The sequence below is a fragment of the Dicentrarchus labrax genome, unplaced genomic scaffold (genome assembly GCF_905237075.1).
Source record: "Dicentrarchus labrax unplaced genomic scaffold, dlabrax2021, whole genome shotgun sequence".
In the NCBI taxonomy this organism is placed as follows: domain Eukaryota; kingdom Metazoa; phylum Chordata; class Actinopteri; family Moronidae; genus Dicentrarchus; species Dicentrarchus labrax.
The window spans coordinates 13,612,537-13,628,245 of record NW_026136720.1 but is presented as its reverse complement, the minus strand read 5'-3'; the positions used below and the strand labels follow the sequence as shown (position 1 = coordinate 13,628,245).

Below are 15,709 nucleotides of genomic sequence, written 5' to 3'. Positions count from 1 at the left end.
ACATCACCTTAATAACAACTGAACTCAACAAGCAGCACATTTACTGATCCTTATTCCGGGCGGTGCAGGAGGTTTTTAAAGAGCAGGTCTGTGAGCTACATGCCTAAGTTGACATTGGCATTCAGTGCGCTGGCAATTCAAAGTGTTTCATATTATGGCAGAGAGGGAAATGGCACCTGCTGGGCAAACACGCCATATATTGTAATGTAGTTTAGCAGCACTTGCCCAGCTCCTTGCACTACAAAGCAGTCCATCAAAGTGAGATCTGAGAGGGAGAGAGAAGAAGATCATGACTCTTTTCACACCTTGTCAGACTGACTTGCCTCTGCCAGTTCCAGACCGGTCAGTGGTTTTCCTCTGCACTAGAGGAGCATCTCCAAGCTGTACCGTGGCCAAAAAAAATAAACTACCGACAGTGGGATAGTTATAATCAGAACACTTTTTAATATAGGGGAGTGTGTGAGTGGTGTAGGAGAGGTGGGTCTATTTCCAGCTTCTCAACTCTCAAATCAACACTGACGTACTGTATATGACACCTTTTTGCCTTGTTCTCTGGCAAAACATTTGTAAAATACAATACAAGGTTTTGTTTGATTTATACAGTCATTTCAGTTATATATATATATATATATATAGTATAGCTTATGTGTGTGTGTGTGTGTGTGTGTGTGTGTGTGTGTGTGTGTGTGTGTGTGTGTGTGTGTGTGTGTGTGTTTTTTGGTGCACAGGGTTATATTTAACAGGGATGGATGGCACACATGTCCTGCTTATGAATTAAAATTTTCGAACATTAATTTTACAAAGCACAACGGGATTCTTCACAACATGATTCTGTGCAAAGCAGGATAATAATCTACCCAGTTAAATCAGATAACACTGGGAGATAACTTGAAAAGTAAAAGGTCAGTGTAAACCTACAGTAACATTTGGCTGTTCACTGGGCTTGGAAGGGGTTTGCAATAAAGTTAAAGGAGGGTAATTTCCATATTAATGACCTGTTTGATGAAGCTCATTTAAATGATAAAAATGTTGTGGAAAAACCTCTCATTTCCTCTTAATGAACAAAGTCAGGTGGGGTTGCTTGTATAGTTTGAGGATTTTTTCAGACAGCTACATCCTGTCACTGCATTGCATGTTTTAATAGTTGAATGTTGCTATTGTATGTTCTATTTTACTGTGATAAAATATACTGATACTATTGGAAACATTGATTTTTGTAGTTTATGTAATTTGTAGTGTTGTACTGGACTGCACTATACTGAAGGTATTATTTATTTTAATAAAGAGTACGGTCCTGCTCTATATGAAAAGAGGTATCTACTGCTATTATGTGGCGTTATATAAAATTGTACTGAATTGAACTGTCCACTGCTGTATCATTTTAAAATGAGTCGTCCATACAGGGTAGAATTGTTTTTTATTCATTAAAACATCACACTTGTGCCACTGGAGAAAACTCACATACAATGTTAAATATCCTCCACAACAGACAGATTATAGTCATACTGAGAACCCCTGCTGTGCAGGGGCCTTATAAATGTCATAGGAAAAGCTTGCCACATGCCAAAGGCACTCGTCTCCATTAACACTGCGCCAGGGGAGACTTACTTAGACTGACAGGCAGCAACAATACTGAAAACTCTCCCAACTGTGGGAAGAGAGACACAAAATGAAGAGAAGTGAGAAAAATGAGTTTGGAACTTTCATTGTCCTACGCCTTGCCTCCGCACAGATGCGCAGCTGAGCCAGTGCAGCTGGCCAACTGACAAATGGGAAAAAATAGTCCAATTTGAGCTGGTCGTTAGCAGTCGGAGCGCAGCATTCCAGATAAATGAGCGGCTGCCTCAGGTATGGCAGGAGATCTTCCTGAAGCATTCCTGGGAGACCGGTCCGTACCACTGCAACCCCTTAGCCATGCCTTCGATCCGACAGGCCCGACACTACAGCAGAGGTGACCTTGCAGTGTCGCTCCTGCCGGGCTTCTTATTTTTACACTCCCCCAACCAGCCCCCTCTTCTCCCTTGGCCTGCACTCCTCTTTTTTTTTCTAATCCCCACTTAAAGAGGCAGTGTGGTGGTTTTTATATAATTAATTTCCCCCTTCCCACTTCTATTTGTCTACAGACAGAAGCAACTATCGAGATAGAGCGAGTGAGAGAGAGGTGGTAGCGTTCGTCTGGTCTGGATTCAGAGTGAAGGGTGGAGAGAGAGAGAGAGAGAGAGAGAGAGAGAGAGAGAGAGAGAGAGAGAGAGAGAGAGAGGGAGAACTCCATTAAAAGTGTCTGTCTGTGAGGGGTTGAGCTGAGTCAAACACTTACTACGGATGTTTGGACTCTGACCCTCCCCTTGTTGACGCTATGTAAGTCTGCCTCTATTGCTGCAAGTGTGTGTGTGTGTGTGTGTGTGTGTGTGTGTGTGTCTGAGTGTGTTTGTGTATGTTGCTGTGTGCCAGCGTATGCCACTGTGCCTAAGTATATAGGTTTCAGTGCCAGCTGCCAGAGCGAGGCCACTTTCTTCTGCACACCCACTGTGGCCTGTGGGGCCGTAATCTTTGTCAATGCCACGCTGGTTACGTTTCGCAAGAGCCCTGAACGGAGTGGGCCAAACAAACACAGACATGGTTGATTCCGCTTGTTTTTCACTCTATTTTCGGGACATAGCTAGTGAAACCCTGATCCAAAGGCAGTATTTAGACATTACCAGATTAGAAATGAATCAGAAGCCAATTTAGAAAGTGGTTGGATGCCCTCAATGAACTGTCTGCAGAAGCAAGCACGCACAGTGAAACGAAGAGAAGTAAACTGTCAAAAGAATTTCCTTTTTCACTTAGTACATGATCTTGCAAATATTATCATATCAGAAGACACTTTATGTCCTAATACAGTAATTTGCCACTTACATTCAGTACATCTGCACATTACTCATTCTTGGCTTTGGTTAAAACAAAACCTCTCCATCTCTGTGGACACATACAAACCAGTGTGTGTCTCTCATCAGCCTCTCCACACTTCACACAACCACTTCCTGACAGCTACTTCATTGAATAAATCATGACTATTGATTAACATGCACACTACAGTCTGCACAGGCAGATTCTGAGGTTTGTTTCTTGAGTGCTAAGCTCATTTAACATGGGCTCTTCCATGTGAGTAATTGTGTGCGCTTCCAGCCATCTACAAACCCCCCCTTCATATAAAATAGAAAATCCCACAGCTATTTCTCCTGCAGAAATTAGTGAATTGTGATGAGGTGAATTGAATCAATTATTGCCTTAAGGTCAGAGCCCATTAAAACATTTTCCCCCTGTTGCCATCAATTATCTGTTCTGATGTACGCAATCTAATTTTGTGCGCTAAAACAAGTGTGACACACCTTGTGATTGTAATTATCTATTAGTATTCATTGTTCTTTTTCTTGAAATTTGTAGCGTTCCTCACAGCATTAATGCCTGACTTGACTATGATTGCACAAATCAATGCTTTGGTGAGAAGCAATATCTACCAGATATTCTCATCATGTGATGCTTTCTTAACAGAGACACATTATGATCACAGTGACTCATTTCTGCAAAAGTAACATTTTTGAGACACACTTTTTATTAAAAATACATTTAACAAACTGCTAAATCTTTTGTGTGTAATATTCGGCTCAGCCTAGACATGAAGAGTGCACAGTAAATGGTGAAACTGGGAAATAATTTTACTACACACCTCTTCACCCCTGTATTAGTGCACAAGAAAAAAAGATATGATTGTAACATATTGTGCACACTGTAATGTTGATCTGCAGAGGATAGGAGAGGAGAGAGGTAAGGAGAGGAGAGGAGAGGAGAGGATGGGCTCCAACTGTCAGAATTTGGAAAAAGTATCCCATAGACAAGGTGCGCTCTGGGACTTGTTCAATCACCTCAGTGTTACAGTGAGTATGTAGATCCCGTCAGCCATCCATAGGTGTCCCTGATCATCCAAGCCAGTCCCTCCCTCAAACCAACAAATGAGCCACCACTCTGTCGGACAGACACGCTCATTATAAAGGAGCATGTACATTTGTGGGGGGGTGGGGGGTGGGTTGGGAGACAAGGGAGAGCCAAGGCAGGAACTCTAGGACTTTCCTCCCCCTCTCTCTCTCTCTCTCTCTTCCTCTCTCTCTCTTCCTCTCGTGGAAAGCTGAAGACCAGTAGAGGAGGGTGAAAGCATCTGGATCATGACCTTTCCTCAGGCGCACTGAGACAAATTAAAGCCAGACATCTGATGAGAGGAGACTGAGGAGACCTTCCAAGCTGCTCCAAGAGCAGCCTCAACGCTTTCATACTTTCAAGTCACTGCACAGAGACCAGGTTACATTGTCCAGCTATTTTAATAACAAGCTGGGGGCCTACAGTGCATCTCACTATTTTTTCACCAACAGATCATGTGGACCTGAATGTTTTTATTTGAAAAAGAGGTCTAACTCTTTAAATTCACACTGTAGAAAAAAGAAGAAACAAACATTTAACTCTAAGGAGCTACATCCTCTCTGTTAGCTCCCAATGACACAGCAAAAGCTGTGAAGACTCTAAGGCAGAATCCAACCACACAACAGACTACCTCAGCTATGGAACTAATTGTTTCCAAAAGCCGATTAGCAGCCCCGGGGAAACTCTGACAGTTGGACACCACAGAACCAAACATCCAGGAAGAGGAGCTGTGGCAGAGGCTCAAGCTGATCGCCCAGCACATCTGCTTCTCAGCACTCTGGCATAGACAGAGACTCACTTAGCATCATGGTCCACCTCAGTCAAGACCAACAGAAGCTACGCATTACAGACTGGCTAGACTAAATAAAGCCTTCTCCCTGAGGTCTAAATGGAAAAGACTTGTGGAAAGTCCTTTTTTGCACTTTTTTGTCTTAATTGATGAGGAAAACCAAAAGACAGAGTGGCTATTGCTCAATACATCAGAAACAAGTGCTGAGATTGGTTTGACGTAGACGTAATTAACCATGGATTCAGAGCCGGCGAGAGAACCTTCTATGCACCGCAACAGAGCATGCAGATTACAATTATTGTGCAATTTCCAGTGGAATATGACTGAAGTAATTGAGCTCAGTGCAAAATGAATTAGCCTGATAAAACATCCAGGGAAAGTTCTGGGAATGTGTTAATGTTATTGTGATGGGTTTGAATTAAAGCTTATGCTCTTTGAAGCCCTTAATTTCATAATGGACTACTCATGATGACACATCTTCCAGTGAACTTTATGTTTTACCTGGTATGAAATATATATACACTCTCAAAAGGAAGAAAACACACTGTACATGCATTTGTGGATGGAGGTGTAGTCACAAACCAATAACCAAATGTTTCCTATAGTGCTTAAGAAAATAAAACATTTTAAAACTATTAATTTGAATTCATGTTTGAAAAAGTTAACTTTGCCAACTGAATGTTTAGTTACATTTTATTAGTGTGTGGATAGACAAAGGAATAAATGAAAACACTGCCTTACCTGATGTACAGAAGCAAGTGGCCGCCATCAGTGGACAGCAACATAAGGAAAGAAAAAGAGAACATTTCTAATTAGGCAAGCTTTTTTTTTGATCAGACAACACTGAGAACACTTATGGAACAATAATAAGTAAACAATCAGAAACATAATCTGTTACAGCATGGCATCCACCATGTGTTTTTACCAAATAGGGATAAGTAATAGCAATCCCCAGGGGGAAAGATGGGAAACATTCAAACAAAACCACGACTTTCATATGCTTGGTCTATGCCTGATAGACACAGAGTCATCTCTTTGACAAGCTAAATAGAAATATAGCCTCGTAAGACACAAACACTCTCCTGGAAGTCTCTTCGCCTTTTTCCCATATCCATAAATCTGTACAAGCAATCAGTGGCAGGTTAACACAATGGAGGTAAGGCCAATGTAGGGAAAAACACTATTGTTTGAAGTACAGATGATGCGATGAGGGCAGTTGTTATACTAAAGTAAGGTTTGTAAAGCTGTAATGGAGGGGATGTCTCTGCAGGAGAGCCTTCAGCTAGGACTGAATACTGATGCGTCTGACTGATTGCCACGTCTGTGGGATCTAATTTGAAAGGTGGACAGTGATGAATGTCTTTCCTCCACTTACTGGCCGTCTGATGTATTATGCATCCCCATCTGATCAGAGAGGCTGATGAGGCGCGGGGAGATGAGGGGTGTCCATGTCCGACGCACCCTGACATTGGTTATATAAATGACTGCACCTCCACGCCTTTCATTTCCCAGCTCACAGGTCACGGGAGGAGCTAATAGGGCCATCGTTAATAGGGGATGACTGACTTCAGCTGGGGCCGCCCGTGCATTTTGATGGGCTACACATTTGACAAAGTCTCTTAACTCAGTGGCTGAACCATGCTCCCCTGTCAGCCTGGAGTCTAATTGTCAGAGGCACAAACGTGGGCTGCAGCCGGAGGATAGTGCTATCGGCTGCCCAACCGTCACTGTGATCATCTGTCTGTGTACATCTTGGCTCTGCATGAGAAAAGGTATGCTTACTTCAGTTGTTTGGCAGACAGACGCGGAGGAAAAAGGACCCTTATTGTTACAGCCTGTCAGCGACAAAACCCATGATTTAAGACTATTGCTTTGATCCGTGGCTACCGGATAGCGTGTTGTGCTGCTGACATGTTGCCAGCTGTATAACTGAAGGAGTGAAACCCTTCTATTAGCCTGTAGGAAAAAGCCTGAGCACCGTACCATGTTTTATTCTCTCCCCAGGAAAAACAGCATTGGTAATTGTACCTCTGCTGAGGGAGTGAAGTAGGCTCGTTCTTTGTTTAAGTGTCCACCAGGAGAGCACTCTCTGACACAACCAGGGCTCCTGAGCGCCCATCAACTGCACATTTTAATGTGCTGAAGCAATATTAACCACAGCGGCAAATAAAGAACCCCCGGCCCTGGCGGGCACGACGTGGGCCCTAACGAGTTTATGGCTGCCCTAATTGAGCCATTTTCACATCAGCTGCTGTTTTTTGTCAGATCAGGAACTACTCTCCCACTCCCAGCTGTGATTTTCTCTCCAACAGTCAGCTCACGGCCCCCATATCAACCCTGCACAACGGAAGGTCACCGTCGGTACAGATAAACCCATTCACAGAGGCCCACACACTGACACACCCCAAGAAGGATTTGTAGTAGAGAAAACATCTCATGGAAATACAAAACAGGATGTCTGATCATTTCTCACCGCTGATAAGACAGAGCACAAGTACAAAAGTTGACAGTGATTAAGAGCTGCGAGCATACAACTGCATCTGATGCCACATCCACTGTTTTTAATGTCTTTCACTTTCAACCATTATCTGAATTTTGAATTTAACCACGGCACTCATTTGTATAAATCCGTATGCTGATTATGCGGCAAACAGCAGTGTTTACCAGCCAGAGAGCAAGGAAGCCATCTTTAATTCATTAGAAAAACACACTTTGTGAAAAGACTTTCAGTGGAGGCTTTACATTGCTCTGACTGCTTTAATACATGCTCAGTATGCAGAGGAGGCCTATGTTAAAGTAGTGGATAATAGGTGAAAAAGGCTGGGGTGAAATTCAGTCCTCCTCCAATGAGCCATTAATTAGTGCTGAAGGAGGTGAACGACGTGTTCAAAAGCTGAGGATTCTTCATTAGTCATCCCGGGGCTGCACACTAGTCATAGACACACAATTAGCCCTCCCACTCCGCCAGCAGCAGCAGCCTCCCTTCTATTCAGAGAGCTATAGGGTGGCACTGTCACAATTTGACGGACACGATGAAGCTAATGTCCACTCTGTCCGTACACGGTGTCAGTGTCAGCGTTGCTTCCCCATCGCCCTCCTCTGTCACACAACCGCTTTGATTTAAAATACATGTGTCCCATTATGGCATATCTGGCCGTTATAATTAGACGATGGGAGAAGATTTCACGAGGAGACACTGCATGTGATCTAATTAGCATTGTATTAAAGCACTAAATCAAAGTTGTAGCGCATGTGCTTTTGTTTGAGAGTTCTTTCATCTTTGGGGGATTGTTGTAAAGATTGTTCATGTCATTAATCTCTCTTCAAGATGCTAAATGAGCCAGAATATTAAGTACATGATTGACATACTGATTTGGTACACATGCTTTTTGAAGATTTATCGTAACCTTTTAAGGGAGTTTTTTAGTATCAAGTGGGGGTGTTTTTTTTTTTATTATATATTCTTTAAGCAGAGATAGCCCCTGATGGAGATGGATCAGACCTATCTCCAGTACAAAGCTCTTGTGAATAACTACTGACTGCAAGAGTGACTAAGCTCTCAGTGTGTACGGTTTAACATCTGTGGACTATTTTGTTGACGTTAAAATCTTCTATTTACACACAATTTACTACAACTGCAAACAGACTTCTAGTATGTCAGCGTGGATGTTTAGCGTGGATGTTTTCATCTGAAATAAATGACTGCATTCTACCTTGGCAGCCATAATGCTGTCTACAACCTGCACCTAATATTTCCTTTTAATATCACCAATTATGAGCAAAAACAAAACAACTACAATGCTAAAAAAATAAACTACAAGTAAATCAGGTTTGAAGAGAGGTATGCCTTGATGCTAAACTTCACAAAGCTGCGCTCTGGACAAGTGTGGCAGCAGCGGAGACAAGAGCTGCATGGTAGAGAAGAATGAAGGGAAAAAAAAGGCTGTTCTGCCGGGAAGGCGACAGGCTTCTCTGGGCTGAGCATATTCTTCCATGCTAATGCAAAACACATGCATGTGCACACATACGCGCACACGAGCAGACTCACTCATAAACAGGCTCCCGTCACTGATAGCCCTACAACTTATTTATTTTTTTACTTGCTTCCTGTCGTGATATGCTGATAAGTGGCAAAGAGACCAAACAGTGAAAAGTAAGAAAACAACAGCAATATAGTCATTTAAAGGGAGTCTATTTTGAGTCAGGGACAGCTTCTCTCTCCGTTACTGAATTAATCAAATCCAAAGGACATCATCTTCAAACTCGACATCCCCCTAAAGGCGAGCATCTCATTCTGTATGCAGCTGAGGAAGCTTCACAACATCCTAAAAATACAGCGCTCCTGGAAGAGAGGTGCTCTACCAGTCTGAAGGGAAGCATGAAGAACTAGCAGGCCCATGGGAATAGACATTGTGATTAGATGCAAAAACTCTGCTTTCATAAACAGCATTAGTTCTTGTTAGACATCCCACCCCTCCCACAGATGCAAGCCCTCTCTGTTTTGCAAAGCAGGGAGAAGGCATTATTGTTTTATTTGCATTTTCGTTTCCTGAGCTCTTTACCCCCACATGTTTAACACTAGTGGGCAAAAGCTGTTGCTGTCAGACAGGTGTTTGGGCTGAATTTTCAGTCCGCGTTCATCATCCGCTGGTCCCCGTCTCTGGCAACAAGGAGCCATCTGAATGGGGATTTTTTTTTTTTTTTACCCACTGCCTCTTTGAACTAATCAATTTGCTCCAGGCTATTGCTCTCCTGTGATCATATAATATGAGTCCAATAAAAAGGCCTAATGCAGTGCTTGGACAGGGCATCAGTTTATTTTGCTGTTTCATCATCAATGTTAGGCTTGGTGTGTGTAGGAAAATTAAATGAACTGATGAGACGATTCACAGCTTAATATTTAACAGCATGAACAGATTAATTTGCTGAATGTAAAATCACATTATGTACTGTGTTTTAAATAATAAAAGCCCATTATATTTTATTATTTTGCAATAAAAGTTTTATTATATAAGGGATATTTGACTTAAGGTTATAAGAAGCCATATATTTTTTATTCCAAACAATTTGCTTACCAGTAATCAATGTCAGGTAATGTAAAGGTTGTTTTTTTTATGTTATGAATAAGGGTTGCAGTTGCAATGAATATAAATGATAAGACAAAACATGTATTTCAATACCAAAAGGTAATGGGAGAAGACATTTTTGCTTCCCATCACTCAGTGTCAACGCCAGTTATCAACAAATTTGTCTTTCTGCCAGGTTGTCACTCTCTGGACTCCATTACTCTATTGCTTAAATTCAAGAAAATATATAATTTCAGAAGCAAAGTGGCACCTTCTGAAACTTAAACAACACAGGAAATACGGCTGCTGTTCCATGATTTTATTTTATCCAAATAAAATTTGCATACATGCACAGATGTATTAATTAAAGTCCCACTGTTGCATTCTTTCTGCACTAATGTTTTATGTTTTACTTCACACAAAATCAGTGGTCAACTGTTTCATCATTTACTTTCACCAAACATTGCGCTCTTTCGGAAATGATCTGTATTGTCCACCAGATGGAGCTGTGTAGTTTGGCTGATTTTAATTTATCATTATCATTATATAAATTAGTGAGACTGACAATGTCAAGGCAACAGGGGTCAAGTTTCCATACACATGTAAAGCAAATTTTAACCAAATCTCGAGAAAATTGTTAAAAGTAAATTAATTATTGCGTGTCTACTACTCTTACACGAATATTAAGAGTAGTATTACAATAGGATAATGGTTCATCTCAATACCTACTTGTACTGTACCTGCTATCCTTCTCCTCCTACCTCCTGGGTCTGTGACCCTGTTAAGTGGCAACTTTCAGCCAAATAAAGTCACCAGTCAACAGGGTCACTCACTAAGCTGTAACACTGGCGAGCAGCAGGACACAGATGTGGCACATTGGGCCTTTTGGAGATTGATCACTTCCGTAGCCAGCCTCAAGTGGCCGCACAGGGAACTGCAGTTTTGTTAACTCCATTGTTGGTTTCATTTGCCAGCCACGGAGGTTGGCGCTCGGTTGCGCTGTTTTTCAGACAGAGCTTCTGCTGTGTCGAGTTTCTTCAACTTAGCCACTCTGAGATGCTTTGCCGTCTTAAAAAACAAATACTGAACATGTCAAGATGATGTGACGTCACGTGCAGTTGTGGCATTGGCCTGCGGTCAGTAGTACGGAATTTCACCATTGCGATTATTGCGACAGCCCTTCCAGTCAAACATCAAATAATGTAAAATGTTAAGAAAATGCAACATTTATGTTTTGTGTATTAATTTAAGGAAGTTTACCATCTCCTCATCGGTCCACTTTTTATCATGCAAAACCCATGAAGAATGAATGATGATTAAAAAATGTAACATGAGTTGAAGTTACTGTACAATACCAGTTTGCATTGAAATGTCTCATTTATGTTGACAGGCTAGACCATCTGGGCTACATCCTTACTGGTTCAAAAGACAGTTCATCGCTGGACTAAGAAAAATCCTTAAAACCATTTCAAAACAGCCAGAAGGAAGACATTAAATTCCATGATCCATTTTGATTACAATGTCTTTTCATCTAACTTTAACAGTCATTTAAACAAATACTGCTCTGTGCTTTCACATTGAGGCAGCTATATTGGTCTAATGCATATGAATGTTAAAAACACATTCTTGTAGCCTGCAGTCAAAACATGAATTGTCTCTTGCATTACAAGCATATTTTATTTGCACATTACAATGGGATTTAAACGTATCCATTCGTGATAAATTATGGTCAGTTAAAGGAATTGTAAATAAAATAAAATATATTTAAAACGTGCATCACCTTTTGGAAAATTTTCATTCTTTCATTTCAGATGTGAGAAGAGGCAGAAGTTTGCATCACTTACTCAGGAGAACAGTCAAGAGGCTGCAGTTTAAAGTGTGTGATTCATCATGAAGTTAAATGCAAGACAAATTTTAAAAAGACCTTTAAGGGTGATTGAAGTGTCAAATGGACATGAATATTTCAGTGTTGTAGGTTGTTAAATTCTTCCTTCCAGTTTGTGGGAGAAAATTAAAACCTCTCAGATTACAGAGACATGCTTCTCCTCTAAGTGATAGACTCCTCTACACGCAGTGATGCCTAAACTTTTTTTAATACCTTTGTTGCTGTATTGTCTCTACCAACAAATCTGCCATTGCAGATACCTTCTAAATGTGAATGTATCTGGTTGTGTGTCACATGCCTGCCAGTGACTGTAAAATCCTTTTGTCCATCACTATTGTGAGGCTTCTGTAGGATATGGATGAAGCCATTTTGTGAGCATAGTTCTTGTAAAATGAAGTGTATATAAAGTAATAACATGCAGGAGGGTCTTCTCTCTGCACCATGAATGAGTGCCGCGGTCCTGCCGTGGGGAGTTGGTGACATGATTGTGATTGGACGAGACACAGAGAATCCAGATCAAAGCAATCTCTAGTGTTTTGGCCCCCAGCGCAGTGTAGAGCAGGCCCACACACACACATGCACACGCACTATACTGTATACAGACAAGTATGTACACACACGCGCACAGTCTTGCACTAACACTGAAACACATGCATCCTCTCTACCTTTTCACTCTCACACATGTACACTCACACTTGGTGTCGCACATTTATGCACTCTGCCTCACAAAAATTCAGTCTCTATCTCTCCTGACACATTCACACATGCACAGCCGACACTCTAATGCACTCAGTGGCTGTAGACTGTTGATTTGGATGAGTAAGCTGCGAGAGCTGAAGGACACTACCATGTCTTTGCAGAGCACAAGATATTTAAACTCTTAGAAATGAAACTGTTAGTATTTAGTTTTAAGTTTTTATGCAATAAAAGAAGCACTTTAATGAAAATTATGAAGGAAATTTTAGTCGTTTACACATTTACTGTATCATAATTCTCCATTTTATCATTATCATAGTATTTTTTGTTTTGTTTATCACTACTTTGCATGTAATGCATGTCACATACTTTGCATGTTATTTACACATTTTACATCTAAAGCATATTAATATAAACATGAAAGCTTATCTTAGTTTATCTATCTTCAAACATTTGTGACTAGTCTTAAGTCTTGGGATAAGTTTGGTGATATTGTCAACATATCCCATGAAATTACCAAAACCAACAATGAACAGCTGTTTTGGTAAATAATTTAGTCCTTTGTACAACCGTAAGTACTGTATATATTTGTGACCCATTTTTAAATTTTAATACCTTCAGTAGGAAAGAATGGTCTCGGGGCTGACAGGGTAGGGGAGTCGTAAAATACTAAAAGACTGACTGACACATTCGTATTTTCAGGGGATACAGTTTGTTGACACTAAGAATTTTTTGGAAGATTACCACACTTAGCTTTTAATAAGCTGTCTACATTAAAATAGTATCATGTCTTATACTGAGGAAAGAGGCACGACGCAAACGATGGAATTCACCTTGTGTTTACCAAGCTTTGTCCACTACTTTTAGTTTGTTTTGTTACAAGTGATAGGACCAGTGTGTAACATGTAGGAGGATCTATTGGCAGAAATGGAATATAATGTCATAGGTTTTCCTGAGTCTGAAAGTAAAATCACAATGAAAGTAAAAAGTTGTGTTTTTGTTCAATTCAATTCAATTCAGATTTATTTGTATAGCGCCAATTCATAACAAAAGTTATCTCAGGACACTTTTCAAATAGACCAGGTCTAGATTGTACTCCTTATAAAATTATTCACAGAGACCCAACAGTTTCCACTGTTGCTTTAGAACAAGCCGTTTTTATCTATATTATATATAGAGGCCACCATGTTTCGACATTTGTAGGTTCATACATACAGATGTAAAACATTTTAGTTTGGACTCTTTCATTCTTTGATGGCCATTTTTAATTGAATTAAATATTTAATTGTTAAATTAATAATGAAATTAACTGTTGGTTCCACCTCTACTATTTATTAGTTACTTATTGTTCTTGCAGTTTTACAGGTGCTCACACGTCGTGATCCTCAGTTGTCTGGCCTGACTGAGGAGCTGAGGTGATGATGAGGAAAAGTTCTGCACGCAATAGCCACACACATTTACCACGCTGCAGTTTTAGCTCTCCTGCCTGCCTCTTTACTTAGACAGACCGTTTAGAATATAAATACAATTATTTAACAAATATATTTAGCATGGTGGGTAATGATCTCACCGTGGCGGGCTGCCATGGTACATAAACACAGCGTCACAGTTTGACTGAGGCTGAGGTTATGAGTAACATCATCAGATGTAAGTGTGCGCTGGTATGCATGTAAACAGTCTTTGTCTCGCCTGCACACACGCTGTCACTGTGTCACAGTTGTTGTGAATACACTCATGTAAATTCAAGTTCTCTCTCTGTCTCTTTCTTTATAACACACACAAACACGCCCACGCATGAACACACAAACAAACACTCATCGGCTGTGCAGTGTGGGTCTGGCTGTTGAAGGGTTGGGTAAAACCTGGAGCTGAATGGGAGGATATAGTGCCTTCTATGTGACCTTGCTGGTGACATCAGAGCAGGGTCTGAGCTGTGTGCAGGCAGGGACAGCCAGCTTCAGACTGAGACAGACAACACACACACACACACACACACACACAACACAAAAAAAAAAAAAAAAACACAAAAAAAAAAAAAAAAAAAAAAAAAAAAAAAAAAAAAAAAAAAAAAAAAAAAAAAAGGAGAGGGGTTTTTAAAAAAATTTTTTTTTTTTTTTTTTTTTTTTTGTTATTATTATTTTTTTTTTTTTTTTTTCCCCCCCCCCTTAAAAAAAAAAACCCCTTTTTTTTTTTTTTTTTTTATTTTTTAAAAAAAAAACTTCCCCACAAAAAAAGATATTCCATTTCATTTGGATAGCTAACCACCGTGTGCTCACAATACCAAGGCACTTCTGAATGAATAACTTCAAACCTTGGAAAAGACCCAATTTTGGGCAAAACTGTTTGTACAAGACAATCCTCTATATTTGCCATGGCATGAATGCTGAATACGGCAGTATTGAAGTGTTATAGTAGCTTAGAGAAAGTACATTTCAGTTGGAAAAAGTTGCTTAATTGAACCAGATACTCTATTGTGTAACATTCACGTTCTTTCTCTAAAACCAACAGAGCAGAAATTAATGTGTGAAACAGCCGAAAGAATGACAGAATTATCTTCATGTCGTAATTCATGCGGCTCTTTATGCCTGCTGATTTATCTCAGCAGTGGTCGGATACGTTTCCTCCTTCATAATCAGTGATGAAGAGGGAATTAGAGCTGCGTTCATTAAAATCAAACAATATTTCTTTATTATAGTCCTTCTGCTGTGCGCCTTGTTTGAGATTCCAAAAAAACGTATAGATACTTCAGGAAAAAAAAAAAGAGTATAGATTTTCTGAAGAAATACTGTAACTGTGTACTTTTATCCCACTCAGTTATTTTTCGCTTGCATATTCCATAATAGTCAGGGTTGCTAGGCTGTATGAGGTGGAAAATTGTTGTGTGTCTCTGCAGTGTCACATTTTGATCATTTTGCTGCACGGTTTATGTCACCAAAGTAAACTGGATGCTGTAAAAAGATATCTGAGCCAGATGTTGGAGTAACTGAAGTCAAGACAGACTATAGTTCACAGATATCTGGAGTATCTGTCTTTAGTTCCAAGCTATAAACTATTAGTATTAGTTCTGCTGTCAGTTCTTTCTTCACTCTTACAGGCAAAAAAGAGGGACCTTTTTTCTCCTCACAGAGGACTTGCACTGTCACACAGGGAGTGCTACCACTACTCAAAAAAAAGGACAGGGCCTTCAAATCAGAAAGTACTCCCTCCCTCTCTCCCTTGCCTCTTTTTCTCCCAGCTTCACACTTGATTCCCACAGGCTTCCATTGATTCATGTGCTACAGTGTTGATGGAGAGCAAACAGATATCCCCTTCTTCACT

The 15,709-nt window shown here is 40.4% G+C and overlaps 1 protein-coding gene across 1 annotated transcript in view; it reads right to left on the bottom strand.

Annotated features, from left to right (window-relative positions):
* roraa (RAR-related orphan receptor A, paralog a) overlaps positions 1–15,709 on the bottom strand; it is a 180,543-nt gene that overhangs the window by 126,309 nt on the left and 38,525 nt on the right. The window lies entirely within an intron of this gene.